This window comes from Sarcophilus harrisii, chromosome 4 (genome assembly GCF_902635505.1).
Source record: "Sarcophilus harrisii chromosome 4, mSarHar1.11, whole genome shotgun sequence".
In the NCBI taxonomy this organism is placed as follows: Eukaryota; Metazoa; Chordata; class Mammalia; order Dasyuromorphia; family Dasyuridae; genus Sarcophilus; species Sarcophilus harrisii.
The window spans coordinates 99,349,396-99,366,747 of NC_045429.1; positions in this window are offsets into that span (position 1 = coordinate 99,349,396).

Sequence of the window (17,352 nt, forward strand, 5' to 3'; positions counted from 1 at the left end):
TTTTTTTCATGTCTAACAAATTCTTCTTGTTAGAAAATGTACTCAAAAGTATCAGGCCTTCATTTTCTCTTCTCATTCAAAATCACAGTCTCACTTTCCTCCATTGAGATGAGGCTGTGGATGCTTGTGAGAGACCTTGAAGATAAATGGATTTTGATACTGTGGAATCTCTTATTATTATAATATTGATGCATTATTCACACAACTTGTCCCTTTTTCACTTTCCATCTTGAAGGGATTACACATTGAAAGCTGGAAGGGACCTTAGAGATAATTTAGGATCCAAATAGTTAAGTGACTTACCCACAGTCTCACAGGTAGCAAATAGTAAGGGTGGCATTTAAACCTAGCCCCATCTAACTGTAACAGTTAATATTTCTTCTGCAGTCATATGTTGGAAAAACATTCTTGCCATCTCATCCTATCAATCAGTATTCCATGTATACTACATATTCAACATGGTTTGATTCTGTAAAATGGGCAGCTAGGTGGTACAGTAGATAGAGCATCGGGAGTCAGGAGGATCTGAGTTCAAATCTGAGATACTATTGTGTGATTGTGGGCAAGTAACTTAATACTACTTGCCTCAGTTTACCCATCTATAAAATGTGCTAGAAAAGGAACTCCAGCATCTTTACCAACAACTCAAGTGACTGAACAGTGACATGCCAAACTCTCTGGGACATTATCCTTCGGAGAAACTCAGGGAGTAATCTGGAGGGGCAATCTCACACCTAACAGACTAAGCAAACTCTCATGATCTCAAGGCCATTGGGAGTGGGAATGGGAGTGGGGGAGGGGAGATAGCAAGAGCAGCGTTTCAAGGATTTGGTGATGGCTTGCACAATGTCACATGAGAGTGAGCAGGGAGGAGAGACAAAGACAGAGCTCTAGATTAGCTGTTGCTGTTTCTCTTTCCTCCCTTTCTTCCAAGAAAAAGCAGTAGATCCTTGGGCGAATGACAAAATACTTAGTAGACCAGTGCCACCTGGACCAAAGGTACGGGACTGAGCTAATAAATTCCTAGATCTTAGGGCATTCTCAGAAGTCAGGGGCTATTTTTCTGTGTAATTCTCTCCATAGATCATGTCTATTACAATGCTATGTATAACCACATGCTTAATAAAGATCTTTTGAAAGCATTAAGCAATAATTATTTAAAGCCAGAATATCTGCAGTGTCCAAAAAGAAAAACCCACTGTAAGGAACTAACTCCACAAACTAGCTAATCCTTAATGGGGTCCGACAGATGCTTTTACTTTTTTTTACGAACACCCCTCAAAGCAGAGAGTTTTCTCTCCTTCCTCTCTCACCTATTCCAGAATCTCACAACTCTAATATCAGGAAGCCTTTCTTCTTATCCAAGTTCAGCACCATATTCTCTAGCCAAAGTTCATCCCTCTTAATCTGATCTCCAGTTGATTCCCTTCCTTTGAATGTACCCTTATTATGAAAAGAGAAGGGCAGTATTATGGTGTGGACAGAGAGCTGACTTCAGAATCAGGATAGACCAGGATTTAAAGTCTCATTTCTCATATATACTAGCTCTGGGATTTGGGCCACATCACTTAATTGCTTGGTGACCCAGCTGATTTTCATCTACCAACTGCAGAGCTGGTACCAACCTAGAGGCAGGTAGGTGATGTAGTGGACAGAGTGCTGGGTCTTACATCAGAAAGACTTGAATTCAAATTCCTAGAACTCAGATACGTGCTAGATGTGTGACCGTGTCTGCTTTCCTGGTTTCACCACCACCAGAAATGTATCATTCTGCAACATGAAATAAACTCTGAAACTCATTTCCTCAAATCAACTCCAGTCTTCCCTCATTTCCTCAGCAGCTTCTTTGAATGGGCTATCATCTTTCCCCATTATATTGTGAACTCCTTGAGGGTAGGAATTGACTTAAGCCTTTCTTTGTATCCTCTGGTGCTTAGCACAGCACCTAGTAGGTGCTTAATGTTTGACTCTGAATCTATTAAAGAGGGGGGCTAGGAGGAAGGACACAAACAACATATAAATGGCCACAGAAGTCAGTGTATTCCTGATCCTGGCTGTGCTATCAGGTTTCTACTGATTTTTTTCAATAAATCCTTCGTCGCCATCTTTGAAAGGTATGGCTTCTCCCCAGGTGATGCCTGAGTGTGTGCGCTCTGGACTCACTAGATGCTGATTCTTAACCTTCACCCCAAGGGAATTGGAGGGAGGCAGGAGCCGATGAGGCTATGAAGAGTCATTCAACGAACAAGGGGTAGCAGGTGGGAGAGGGCAGTATCCCGTTCAAACCCAGGCTCTTTAAATGCCAGTTAATAAGTTAATACTGCTGTCCCCAGAGTCAGCAACTCCTTCCATCCTTCTTAATTAAAAAGAACTCCATGTCACCATGGAATTGAGGGCTGTGAATGATTTACAAACCAGCCAGGCTCCCCCTCCTCAGGGAACATGGAGAGGAGATTCATCAGCAGACACATATTCTGTCACTAATGAGGGCTGGGGTAGCAATGTAGCAGTCTGGAAACAGCTATCTCTGCAGCCTCAGCTAGTGGGCATCTGGCAACAAAGGGCAGGAAATCAGAGCATGAGGGTCAGTTAGAAATAAAAGGCTCTTTTGTTTGCCCTTATTTTCCTTTTTTTCTTCTATCTAATCTAGGAGAAGAGAAGAGAGTATCTGGCCTCTGAGGTCTACCAGAGATATGCAGCTACAACCATTTCTTCCAGAGGTAAGGGGAGAGATATGGGTTTTAGGGGAAATTATATCTGGAAGGGTCCTTGGAGAACATCTAGCCCAGCCCCATTTTACAGATTAAAAAAATGAGGGGCAATCATGTAACTTGGCCAAGGACCCCCACTTCCTACAGCTTCTTCATCTCAGCCATTACAGCCTAATTTTTACTTCTCTGATACATCCATTTAAAATATATGAAAAAACATTTGATAGGCCATTTTATCTACAGCACTTCACAGAACTAAGGACAAGCCCTTCTCTGAACCAACAATGAGGAATGGATGGGGTTGCACTGCACAGCTTGGGTTATGAGGGAATGATGTCCCCTCCTTTTCATCTTCCTCCTTCCCCCCCTTCTCATCTTCCTCTCCCCTAACCCAGGTTTCATTTCATTTGGGATCCTGGGAACAGGCTTCCAGACGGAAGGTGAAATGACTGGTGCAGAAACTAACTTCCCTCCTGCCCCTCTTGGCAGGACCAGCTCTTGCTCATCTCCTCTTAATAACAATTCGGATGACCGCTTCTGAGATCAGGCCTCCTTCACTCCCCTGAAGTCAGTGCTCACCTTTTTAAGAACCTCCACTGTCCACTCTGAGCCACATAAGGAGCAGGTCCAGCTCAATGTTCCAGCAGAAAAAGGCTGCAACTTACCATGCTCCCCAGAGACATGATGTTTTTCGGGAAGCTTCTGTTCTAGCTCTTGCCCTTTTTCTTCTAGTGTTTCACCACATACAAACGCACATATGCATATTACAAGCCCTACGTCTCCCCAGAGGTTTAGCAAAAAATAACCAGGAGGAGACAGGCTGAGGCAGTGGGACTGGGGGGGCTGGAGTTTCTAAATCATCCAATCCCTGCCTTAATCTTTGCCTCCCTCTGGGAGAATAGACACAATCAGCTTTGGCTGGGTCTCAGGCTAATGTGATCTGTATTCTCTGCTGCAGTAGCCAGAAAGAGGTGGGAGATCAGGCGTGCACAAGCCTGTGTGTGTGTGTGTGTTGGCATATAGGAACCAGATGAAAGCAGCTCCGAGAAACCTTTGGAAATCCTGTGTTAATGGCATGGGCAGTGGCTCAGTAGGGATCCTCTGAATTCAGCAGAAATTCAATAAGATTTTGGAATGATCATGGAGATACAAAGGAGAAAAGAGGTTTAGAAAACTCTCTACTTGCTAGGCCTAAGATCGCAAAAGTGTCCTTTTGAAGTGTGAAGTGTCCTCTAGCCCATTATCTTTTTAAAAATTATTTTCAATGTTCATTTTTTAAAAAATGTTGAGTTTCAAATTCTTTCCCTCCCACTCTTTCCTCATCCATTGTTATGGCAAGAAATATGATACATGTGAAATCATGCAAAATCTATTTCCACATTATCTATGTTGCAAAAAAAAAAAAAAGCAAGAAAAATAAAGTAAAAAAAATTTCAGTTTCTTTCAAAAAGCTGAGGAAGGAAGGAATTGACTAGATACTCTACCCATCAGGTCCTGTAGAAACAACCCCAGAGGGCAACCAATACATGTGTCTAACTCTCCTTTCCCCTTTCATTTTTCCATTTAAGCAGGAAGCAAGCCGCAGTGGCTTGAGTCCCTGAACACTTCAGTCTGGCATTGGGAGAATTGGCCCTGTTTGATTTGCCCCTAGAAAACATCAGTCTTTCCTCTAAGTCACTAGGCAAGAAATTAAAGCTGTTTCCAATTCCCTTCATAACTAGTGGCCCCAACTTAGGTAACTGCTTCTGCATCCAGCTTGGTCTTCCAGCTGTTGCTGAGTCCTTGTCTGGAAATGACACTTGCCAGCTTCAAATGATGTTCTTCCTCCCTTCTGTACTTAGCATACCTATTAAAATTAGGTTTTGTTTCCATCTCTTATCACCATTTAACAGAAGTTCCCCAAATCAAAGTATGTTTGTTTGTTTGTTTGTTCCTCTCATTTCCCACTCCATATTCCAAGGTACTTTTAGAGCTAGAAGAGATACCCTCTATCAAATTTATAGGTTTGGTTTAATCAGGAGTGCTGGCATCTTGTTATAATGAAGAGAGTATTCAATTTGCTATTAAAAGATGGTTTTAAAAATCATTATTTTACCATTTATTGTGACGTTGTGATGAATAATTTCACCTTTCTGGGACTCAACCCAGATTAAACACCCCTACTGTATTATGAAGGGCCAGATTATAGTTATGCCAGAAGTCCAGTTATCTGGGACTTAAACTTTCTTTATATACACACATTTCTCCACAGTATCTTCCTTCCCCTTAAAGCCTAAAATATCCAGGTGAGAATGACTATGGAGAGAGGGAACACATGAATTAGGAAAACTTGACAGCAAAGCAAATTTCCTTTCTTTCCTCTCTAGAACCCCCTTCTTCATCCCTTGCCATCTATTTTCATTTTCTATTAGCTTTCCTTTGGGAAGACTCAATTTGCATTTAAATAGAAAATCTTCAGAATGGCTCCAATATAATGTTAAGATGTTAATTACAAATTCATTCCTTTTTAAAAATTAAGACCTTTCAGTTCATCTTGGTGGTAAGGGAAAGGCAGTAGAAATGCTTAGATTTTATAAGTTATTTTTATTTAACATGGTTTACTGCAAGTCCTTACGGCAGAGGGCAGAAGTGAGATGTTTTGAGGAGAATGAAAGATTTAGGAACAGGTGACTGACTTGGAAAGCCCTATGTTTGGTTATACACTTCCCAGATACACAGGAATGTCATCCAGATCATAATAATAAGATTAGTGTTTGTGCTACTGTGCAGAATATTGCATAGAAATTGTGCAATAAATTGTTTAAGAAAACTCATAGCAATGAAAAAGTGTTTTTTGTTGTTATTATTAAGGGAAAAGAGTATAAAAGAAGGGAAAAATCACTGGTTGGGGTGGATGGGATAATGATGACAGATGATAAGGGGGAAACAGAGCCACTGGACTCTTATTTTTTTCTGTAATGGAGAATGATCTTTGGAGTAGAAAAGACAGAACAAAAATATTTCGCTGGGAGTTAAACCCAATGTAACAAGAAAAATGAGCTTGCCCTTTAAGAATTCAAGTCAGTAGCTCAAATGAACTATGTCCTAGGGTACTGAAAGTACTGGCAGATGGGAGCTCATAAGCCACAAAGATTTCTGAGTGATCTTTAAAAGAACAAGGAAAACAGAAGTGCTGCAGGATTGGAGAAGGGCAGATATTGTTCAGATTTTTTTTTTTAAGGGAAGACAGTGGGTCTGCAAATTGTATGGTAGTGAGTTTGACTTCAATTCTTAGCAAAATATTAGGAGACTGTTAGAGAAGTTCCCAGTGGACAGCCAGAAAAGGAAATGGAGCCATCAGGGCTTCATGAAGACCAGTTTGTGCTTAACTAACATAATATCCTTTTCTGATAACTACTAAACTGGTAGGTCAGGGAAACACTATGGATGTCATTTACTCAGGTTTTAGTGAAGTATTTGAAAAAATCATTTATGCTCATCATTGTGGAGAGATATAGCCTGGATAACAGTAGAAAAAGAAGTACTCAGAAAGGGTTGAATGGCTGCACCCAAAGAATAGTTAACTATTAGAATGCTCCAGGGATATATCTTGGTTCTGAGCTGTTAACATTTTTATTGATTACTTGGCTAAATGCATAAATGGAATACTTATCCAATTTGCAAGTGGTTGAGATAAAGAGATAGGATTAGGAAATATTTTGACAAAATAAGAATATTGGGGCACCCCTACTAAAATAAAATTTAATACGGATAAATAGAAGATCTTTCTTTGGGTTCAAAAATTCAGCTTCACAAGAAAGCAGCTGGAGTAGTCTTTAAAAAAAAAAAAATTGGGGAGTTTTAGAGAACCAAAACTTCAATGTGAGTGAAAGGAGTGATGTGCAGTTAGAAAAGGTGATGTGACATCAGGAAGTAAGTAGTGAGAGGCATAGCTTCCAGAAGAAGGAGACAATTGTTCCATTGTATTTTTTACATAATCAGATCAAATTTGGTTACTATATATTATGTTGCTCTACGTATGGCATTTTAGGACAAGCAATACTTTCTATGTGAAGTCTTTGTTGATCCCAACTGCTAATAATGCCTTCTCTCTGAAGGTACATTGTTACTACTATGTATTCATTCTCCTTTTATTTTTTTCTATACATACTTATATATGTACTTGTTAGAATATGTTTCCTATAAGTAGGTATTGTTTCACTCATTGGATTTGTATTTGCAGTTTCCAAGAGAGTATCTGGTACACAATAAGGGCTTAATAAATGTTTGTCAATTGATCAACATTGATAAGCTCCAAAAATATCCCAAAGTCAAAGCTGTATTTAAAAAAAGAATGTTAAAAATTCTCTTTATATGTAATATAAATAAAAATATTTTTAAATTTAAATAAATTTAAATTAAATAGAAAAAAATAAAATGCTATTTAAAAGGAAAAAAAAATATTCCAAGAAAGGCAGTTAGTTCGATGAAGTGAATTCATGTCCTTATGAAGTGTGAAGAAACTGGAGATATTGAATCTGGGGAAAAAAATCAGAACAAGGGGAGGGACTAACATATTAACTGTCTTCAAGTATTTGAAGGATTGTCATGTGGAAGAATGAGGACCTGGAACAATGAAGTTAGAACAGTGGATGGGACATTCAGAGACACAAATTTAAAGGTAATATAAGAAAATCTTAACAATTAGCACTGTCCAAATGGTATTGAAAAGGGGCAGGTTACCCTTCACTTGACATTTTCTGGCAAAAGCATAATGAGGATGTTAGAGTTTCTTTTTTACATACAGGTTGGACTATATGACAACTAAAATTTCTTCTGACTTTAAAATTCTGTGATGTGTGATTTATAATTATAGATTTAGAAATGGAACAGAACTTAGAAGTGATTTGGCCCAACTCTCCTGATTTTAAAGATAAGGAAACTGAGATATTTCAGTAAGTTACTTAATGTCATTCAGGGAGTCAGTCACATATCATGTCTTTTGAGGGCATTTAATAGTAGCCTTCCTTTAATAGTACCTATCTAGTACAACATTCTTTATACAACTGCCTGCCTGAAACGTCTTTGATCTGTATCATTCAGATATTTTATTTTTTCACAGTGATTTAAACTTTTCATTTTCACATCCAACATATAATTATCACAACCTCTTCTCTGAAATAGATATCGTCATCTTTGTCATAGGATTATATTATGACAGAGATAAAAGGGATCTTAAAGATTACCCCCAAATGTTCTACTTTAAAGATAAACTGAGGCTTAGAGAGAGAAAATTACTTGTTCAGAATACCATTTTGCAAGAGAGAAAATTGAAACACTTTAAAAAGGTGAGTTCCTAAGGGTCACTGTGAATGAAAGAGAAAAAAAAAAACACAAGGAACCTTCTTCTTATCAAGACCTCTTTTACTGAATAAAATCCCAATCTGCGCTGATTTTTTCACTACTCATTGTGATGATTTAAGCATAGAGAAATCTTGCTCTTTGGTCCCCCTTTTGGGGGATGATGATCTAAAATAGGTGAAATGAAAACAGATGATCTCAGTGCAGTTTAATTTTGTTATTCCTTCTTCACCACCCCTTTTCAGTTCTTTTGGAGGCAAGAAGACCATTCCCTTAAAGCAATGATGGGATAGAGATCAGTATTTCCTTTTAAAGTTGAAGAAATTGAGGTGCAGAATGAAAAAGATTCACAAGAGAAAAACACTCTGCATTGTACCCATTATGTGGTGGTGGTGGGTGAAACTAAAATCTAAAGACTTTTTTAGGGCTGGAATAGGGTTGCTGTGACTGGTGCAGACATTGAGAGAGTTCCAGAAGTGCCTGTTTAAAATCATCTATTGAAAAGGGCCCTTGAGAAAGCACCCCATTCATTCATTCAACAAACTTTAACTCCTTATCCTAAATGCTTGACTGAATCTATACAGAGTACTGTAAGATGCTGAAGGAAATAGAAAGAAAATAGAAAAGTCTAGCTCCTGTCTTCAAGGAGCTTACACTACAGTGGGCATCTACCTGCTGGGCCCTCAAGAATGAGCTTACCCTAGACAAGTGCTCTGTGAGAATGGCTGGTGGTAAAAAAAAAAATAGGACATGCTTTGCCACTCCTTACTGCCCGTTTCCCCCTTAGGTAGGACCAGAAGTTTTTGGGTGGTACTGGAAACCTGAAGGTGGGCTACAATTGAATTGGCTGGACACATAGAATATCTGGATTACAGACAGAGCTTTAATATTGACCGAGTTAAAGTCAGGTGCATGGAAATTTTAAGTCCAAAGGACAACAATGGTAGAAACAGAGATAAGTATTATATCCATATATCCACTTTTCCATATTTGGCTTGGGTTCAGATCATCATGTCTCTCTTCCAAAATAGAACCCACATTAAAACTACCCTTGTCTCCTTGCCAGGCAGGAGAATGGATATAAGAGTACACTCAGGAGTAGATGCATCAAAATAAGACTTACCTGTCCAGGGAAATAAATGGGGAATCAGGTGATCATCTGTAAAAGACAAAGGGGAAGAGAGGAAGGACAGCTGGAGAGGCCCAGAGAGAGAAAGGAGGCTCCAATTCCGTTTAGCAGACTACATCTCTGAAACAGGTTGAAAGAAGCAGTAGGGTGATCCTGATTGCTTTCTTCATGACAGGGGAGTCCAAATGCCGCTGTCTCTAGCTGGATGAATTGGGAAACAGCCAAGCCCCTCTGAATATGGAATCTCTAAGCTAAAGTAGGTGTGAGCTCTGCCCCTATCACACTAAGGGAGAGCCTCTGCTGCCATGACCAAGCCCTGATGCCTGAGCCCGTCTCTCCTTCCACCCTTAATTCAGCAGCAAGGGGCCCTCTCTGAACAGAGAGAGGATGAGGGGGCGGACGAGCTCACACATATACACAGACAATAACTGCCATGGAAACTAACCAACAAAAAAGATTTAAGAAGCTGGACTTCAGGGACAGATGGAAAAGAGAGGAGTGAGGGGAGAAAGGGGCAATTACTTGTGAGACTGCCAGTCATGCAAAGGGCATCTCTAGCCAATAGTTATATATATTTTTTTATTTTTTAGAGTATGTGTAAAAGAAAAATGAGTGGGTTTTTCCTTTCTGTCCTGGCAAATAATCTCCGTTTGTACCATGTCTCTTTAGTTTACAATATAGAAGGTCAGTAGGGTTAAGCAACTTATTTTTAAAAGCTCAGCACACCTATCTGGCAAAGTTAGGTGTCTTTTGTAACCTTTAAAAGGGGCAGGATTGAACTTATGATTTTATTGCTATAAGGAGCTCCTGGGAGGAAACTCCCTTTGTTAATGCAGGTCAGCACTTTCTCTGAAATTTGTAATTAATGAGAGTGGCTTAGAATGCTGAGTTTCAGTAATAACAATAACGGCTAGCATTTATATAGGTTTGCAAAGCATTTTTCATGTTATTTTATTAGATACATAAACCTTCTGAGGTAGGTGCTGTAATTATTCCCTTTTTACAGATGAGGAAACTGGGGCTGGGAAAGTTTAAGTGAGTCTTAACCCAGGGTCACGTAGATATGATTTAAGTGCCTGAGACAAGGTGTGTATTCCATTTTCATTGCCATTTCTATCTCTGTATTATGTCGTTGTCTTTCAGATCCTCCCTGGTTAGGCTTGTGTTTCAGCTTCAGGAGCCAAGGGAGGCTGTCGGTTTCAATAGGCAATCTGTGGGTCCTGGGAGATAATATCCATCAGAGCAGACCAAGGATGAGCTGGTTGCCATATTAAGAATGCAAGGGCAGAGAATACTACAGCCCAAGCAAAGCAGAAATGGGGGAAGGGAGAAAAGGGTATGTAATTAAGAGGCAAGTGGAACTGATCCATGGAGAAAGATTAAAGGCCACAAACATAATAGCTTTCTAAATGATATGGGTGAAGTTGGAAATATGGCTGAGATGAACAAAAATACTCAAATCTAAAAAGTAAATAGGACCAAAAAAAAGAGTATAAAGGGGAGGGAGACTGTGACTTACTTTAAAGAATTTTTAAAACAGCATAAAATAGCTAGACTACTGCAAAGAAGTTAGTTCAAGTTGTTCTTACCTCATTTGTGATAAGAACAAATAGTCAAATTAACCAAATCAATAACAATGTGAGCAGAATTATTTGTGCTCTTGGCTTACATTTTATTTTTATTTTTAAACACTATTTTATTCCTTCCATTTATACATTAAAACAATCTTTAACATTTTTAAAATGTTTTGAGTTCCAAATTCTAACTCTCTCTCACTCTCTCTTTTTCCTGCCCCATTCCTGAGATGGTAAGCAATTTGAAATAATTTATACATGTTTGGCTTACAAATTATACTATATAAAAAGGCATTTTTGTTATTGTTTTACAACCCTTGTTAAAGATGCAAATGCTGAGGTGAAATCCTTTTTCATAAGGAAAGATGTTTCAATCCTGCTATCCATTCAGTGGTTCCAGTGTTTCAGAAAAGGGGCACATCTGTGTTTGGGATGGGAAGGATGAGAGCATGATGGAAAAGTTATCTTTTGAGAGAATTAAGACTGTCATTAAAGACAATGTCATAGCACAACATTAAAATACTACCTGCAATTTCTTAGAAATAGGAGGATTCAATATTTAACCTAGAACCTTCTCAGCTATAAAAGGTAATAATATATATTTTGGCAGTGATATTTCTAGACAAGAATAAAGGTGTTTTTTTTTAAATCTAATCCCAACAGGCTCAGGTCCAAGTTAAAAACCAAACAAAGAAAAACAGCTTAGAGTTAGCTGGGATCCTGGGAAGCAGAGCTGTACTGATCTGCAGGTGCCAGGACTTATCATTCAAAAGCATATTTCCAAGGCCCTTCTCTATTTGGTTAAAAAAAAAAAAAAAAAAAAGAGGGGGAGGCTGAAGCTAAAATATATAAAAAAGTACTGGATCTGAGATCTTGCCTAATTTAAGCTCTTTTCACAAAAGAGGCCAGAGAGGGGATAGAGAGGTGGGAATCAAATAAGTAAATGTCAATCTTGCAGTTGAATAAAAGCCTTTAGCCAACTAGAGCATTCAATTAGAAGGCATCGAATTAGAATCTTGAGGGGGGAAAAAAAAAAAAAAAAGGTCTGACATCATAGAGAAATAACACAAGTGGGAAAGGAGGAGCAGAAACAGAGATCAATAAAGGATTATCATCAGATATGTAAATGAAAAGAGCAGATGCATTCAAAATCACAGTACAGCCAACCTCAATGCCCTTAATACAAATTCCCACATGTTCATTTGTACTCTCCAGAAGCCACTTTTTAGATAATCGTCATGTGACTGGTTCAGATTCTTCCCATCTCCCTGAATCAGGAGGCAAAAAGCAGGCGGCTTTAAGTCACTCTAGGATTAACTGTAACAGACAAAGAAGGGGATCAAATCCTTCAGCAAACAGTGCATCCCAGGTTTCATTTTACCTCTTTCAAATACGCAAACAGATGCTGAAAGACATCTATTTCTACACAGAAACAAACCCAGGTTTGATCATGTAGATATTTTCATTTAGAGCTTATATTTTTTTAAAGCAATGGTTAGCAATTTTTTGAAATTCCCTCTTTTCTTCTTTGGAGCAGGAAAGATTAGCATTGCTTCCTCTTCTCCTTAATCAAAAGATTGCATTCTATGGGTCTATGGGCCAGTTGATTTGCCCATGGTATCTATCTGATTTTCATTCTTCAAATGGTTCCAGAGTGAAGAAACTTCAAAAAGGTGAAGGAAATATAGCTGTAATATAAGGCAACCATTTATTCATTCAACCTTTATTTTTTCCTTCCTTCCTTCCTTCCTTCCTTCCTTCCTTCCTTCCTCCCTTTCTTTCTTTCACATCTCCTAATGGTAAAGCATTATTCAAAGTACCCTCTGGAGTATATAATCCATTAACAACAACAAATATCTACAATTCAAGACAATACAGCATAAATAGAGCAAACAAGTTTTATAGGTATGTCATAGAGGAAGAATTATTTCCATGTTGGATCATGACAAATGAGTAAGATTTCACTAGGAAAAGAATTGGGGAGGGTTGGCATTCCAGTAGAGAGGATGACATGATCAAAGGTACAGAGGAAGAAAATTAAGATTCTTTTGGAGAATAGTGAGGTATCTAAATTGGGGTGAGAAGAAACTAAACAGACCAACGAAGGTCCAATTAAAGATGGCTTTAAATACCAGGTGTTTAAATTTTTCTTTGTTTGAAAAAAGTAGGGAATCTATTGAAGGTTTCTAATGTAAAGAGTAAAATGAAATTTTAAAAAGAGGATTACTTTGACTGCAGAGTTGAAAGAAGGATTCAGAGAATCCAAAGATAAACAAAAAACCCTCAATGAATAGACTTCAAAAAAGTTTAGGAATATCTCTTAGCAGTATCCCTCACTTTCTGAGTCAGAAATCAACTTGGAAAATATGTAAGAAATCTAGGCATGAAATAATAAAGATCTGAAGGGTAACAACTTTGAAAATATAAGGAGTTTTTGAAACATTTATCTTTTCCATATGTGCATAGCTAAACAAGTACAACCAGAATTAAGGTCAGTTACAAAAAGAAGTAAAACAGATCACTTAAAATCACAAAAAATATAAAACACATTTAATTATCTATTTCATCTTCTTTGTTCACTTATATTTAATTTTTCAAAGGCAGAAAGAAACAATTCATTAACGGTCTACTCCATGTCAGGTGGCCATATAATAAGAAAGCAGGTTTCATTTGAAAAAAAAAAAATCTAATACTGGGAAAGACTAAAGGCAAAAGGAGAAGGGGATAGCAGAGGATGAATGGATAGATAGTATAATGGAAGCAACAAGTATGATCCTGGATAGACTTGGGGAGATAGTAGAGGATGATTCATGGGGTCACACAGAGTTGACCACAACTGAACAACATATACCAGGCACTGTGCTAAATATTTTACAGATGTTATCTCATTTGGTCCTCACAATAATCCTCATATGTAGATGCTATTATCCCCATTTTATAGATAAAGAAACTGAGGTAGACAGAGGTTCACTGACTGATCCAAAGTCACACATCTGTACATGTCTGACAGCAGATTTGAACTAGGATTTCTTCTGACTCAAGGCTTAGGACTTTATCAACTGTCATCTAGCTGACTAATTTTTAAAAAATTAATAACTATTAGGCTAGTATCGAGGTTAACTGATGTGAATTTCATCTTATTTCCTGACCCTTTATAGAATCATGGATTTAGAGATCAAAGGGACTTTAGAGGCCATGTAAGAGTCAAGCCCCTTCATTTTAGAGATAAAGAAATGGAGCTCCAGGTAGGGAAATGACTCCCCAGAGTCACACAAAGGTGGCTATTTCTTCCACTATCCTATGCTGCCGACCCCAAAAACCATTTTGGTGAGGACGAAGAAGAAAGGGCAAGCTGATTTGGGAAGCTGATTAATCAAGCCTTGGCTTTATTACTGGTCAAGTTCATCAATAAGTCTTAAAGTGTTCTGAAGTAAGAAAAAATTACTTTTTCTTTTATAATTTTGAAAGTGATCAAGGGCAAGGCTTTTTGCTTTTTAAAACCTCGTTAAACAAAAAAGTGTATGGACTAAACGTTGGTTCCAGGCCAGCAATCCTGGGGTCATAAAAGTTGTTTAACCAGTTGAGTTGGTGTGCGAACAAAATGTCCCATTGCTTTAGTTTCTGGAATTTGATCTCCGAAGAACCCTCTCTCTGATATAGCACTTAGTATGTAGTCTGAAAGGCAAAGATGCTAATTGGGCATCCTTGTTCTCCTCTGGCTGGTATACTGTGTCTCAGGAGCCAGTTCCTGCATACAACCTAAGAAAGAGACTAGAAGAATCCATTTACTTACAGAAAACAATTAAGTCAAAAGCAGAATTCGATTCAATAAGCATTTATTACTGCTTATTTTTAATTTTTATATATTAATTTTTTTATTAGTGCAAAGTACCACATTCTAGTTGACTGAAAGATGAAATCTAACAAAGCCTCTGCCCTCAAAGAGCTTACAATGGATTACCAGCATTATGACATGTTCTTAAGAAGGTAGAAGCTTGAATGTGATATGGACAAAAGAGAGCTAAACAAAGTATTCCAAGAAAATTTTAAAAACATTCAGTTTTGGGGAAGGAAGGATGAGAAACATCAAAACCAAAGACAGAAGGGGTTATTAGGAGTTATTGAGTCAAGTAGCTAAAATAAACATTTCATCATGGGGTTGAATTTTCAAACCTTGCCATATTAAAAGTAGTTTGTTAATATTTTCTTCTTACTCTTTAGGATAGCCATCATTTGCAGGGGATGGGGGAGAACCCTCAATATGCATATCTGCATTTATAGTAGTATTACATGTATCTGGAGGTTTCTTATGCAGAAATCTCAACTATCCAGAAAATAACAGAGAACTCAAAGGTTGTTTGTTTTTTAAAAGGGGAAAAAACCTTCAAACATTGAGCAGAAAACTCTACAAAAGTCCATAGCTTTAGGAAATTCTTTCAGGTCCTTACTCAGAAGTTTAATTGATATTTTCAATACAATATTAACAGACTTGCTACTTCATTTGGCAGCCACCTGTAGAATACAAGCAGCAAAGCAAAAAAGGAGAGGCAACTCTAAGAAGCAAAAGCTAACCCATAGGAGTCTGAGGCCTTTTAGTGTCAGGGCAAATGGGATTTTACACAATACCAAAGCCCCTCTGGGCAAAATTGTAAAAAAAAAACAAACCAGTTAAACATATTATGTCTATAGTCTCTAAGATGTCTAACCAATGTCTATTATGATCCTGACTCACTAAGAAAAAGGCAAATTATTCAGTACAGTCTACTTTATGCAAAAGAAAAATGTTTTAAAGTATTGTGAAAAATTTTAAATTTTTCTTATAAAAATATTTCCAAAACTGTTGACACTGAGAGGAGGTTAAAAATATGATATCTTTACTTTTGTAGGGCAAATTTCTTTCTCTAACAGCTAAATGAAATAGGTAAAACATATCAAACAAAAGATCCTATAAGTTGTAGAATTCAAATGCCCTATTTTGCAAACAAGGTCACAGAGGAATGTAAGGTTGTGACTTGCCCCAAATTTCACAATTTATAAATGTCAGAACCAGATTTTGAATACAGGGTTTCTGGCTACAAGTCCAGTGCATTTAGTGTTTACCACACTGGTTTCCAAACAGGAATCAAACACAAAAGTTTTACAAAGTGTGCCCAGTCTTTTTTCTTTCTTTCTTTTTTTTTTATTTAATAGCCTTTTATTTACAGGTTATATGCATGGATAACTTTACAGCGTTAACAATTGCCAAACCTCTTGTTCCAATTTTTCACCTCTTACCCCCCACCCCCTCCCCTAGATGGCAGGATGACCAGTAGATGTTAAATACATTAAAATATAAATTAGATACACAATAAGTATACATGACCAAAACGTTATTTTGCTGTATAAAAAGAATCAGACTCTGAAATATTGTACAATTAGCTTGTGAAGGAAATCAAAAATGCAGGTGGGCATAAATATAGGGATTGGGAATTCAATGTAATGGTTTTTAGTCATCTCCCAGAGTTCTTTCTCTGGGCATAGTTGGTTCAGTTCATTACTGCTCCATTGGAAATGATTTGGTTGATCTCGTTGCTGAGGATGGCCAGGTCCATCAGAACTGGTCATCATATAGTATTGTTGTTGAAGTATATAATGATCTCTTGGTCCTGCTCATTTCACTCAGCATCAGTTCGTGTAAGTCTCTCCAGGCCTTTCTGAAATCATCCTGTTGGTCATTTCTTACAGAACAGTAATATTCCATAATATTCATATACCACAATTTATTCAGCCATTCTCCAACTGATGGACATCCATTCAGTTTCCAGTTTCTAGCCACTACAAAAAGGGCTGCCACAAACATTCGTAGTGTGCCCAGTCTTAAGTACTTTTGACTAAGTAGCAGAAACAAGTAAGCAATTGAAAGAATTAAAATTCACGGAGGGAAAAGTGAGTTTTCAGTTTTGACAATTCCCTCAACTTTCTGACTGATTTTGCCAGGAAAGTTTGCCAGTGTGGCAAAGGAAATAGAATACCAGGCATGGAGTTAGACCATCTGGAGTAAGTTTACTTCCACCTCAGATAGGTGAGTGATCATGGGCAAAGCCTCTTCCCTATCAGAGTCTCAGTTTTTTCATCTGTAAAAATGAAAGAATAATACTTGTATACCTACCTTGGGTTGCTGTGAGGAAAACACTTTGCAAGTTTAAAGTGCTTTATAAATGGAACTACTGGTCAAATTCTTGTCATATTCAGAGGCAATATGAAGTAGAAAATTGAGGGAATTATCCAAGCATTATGACATGTGCAAACTTTTCCGGAGGGAATGACAGATTAATAACCTATACTGAGCAAAACCAGTAGACAGTTGCTTAGTTTTCTACATCATAGAATCAAAGAATTTTAGAGCTGGAAGGGGGCCTTAAGAGATCAGCATATCATTTTGATTTCTAAGAGGAAATTGCTTAAAAGCCTTGCCTAAGGTCCTATAAATTCAGAGTAACAGACCCCACTTCCCTTAACTCCTGGTTCAGTCTAGTGGTTTTTCCTCATCAATGTCCCTCAGAAATTGACTGTGTAGACACAGTTTTAATCTCCACGGTGCTGGTAGGAAGTCAGTCTT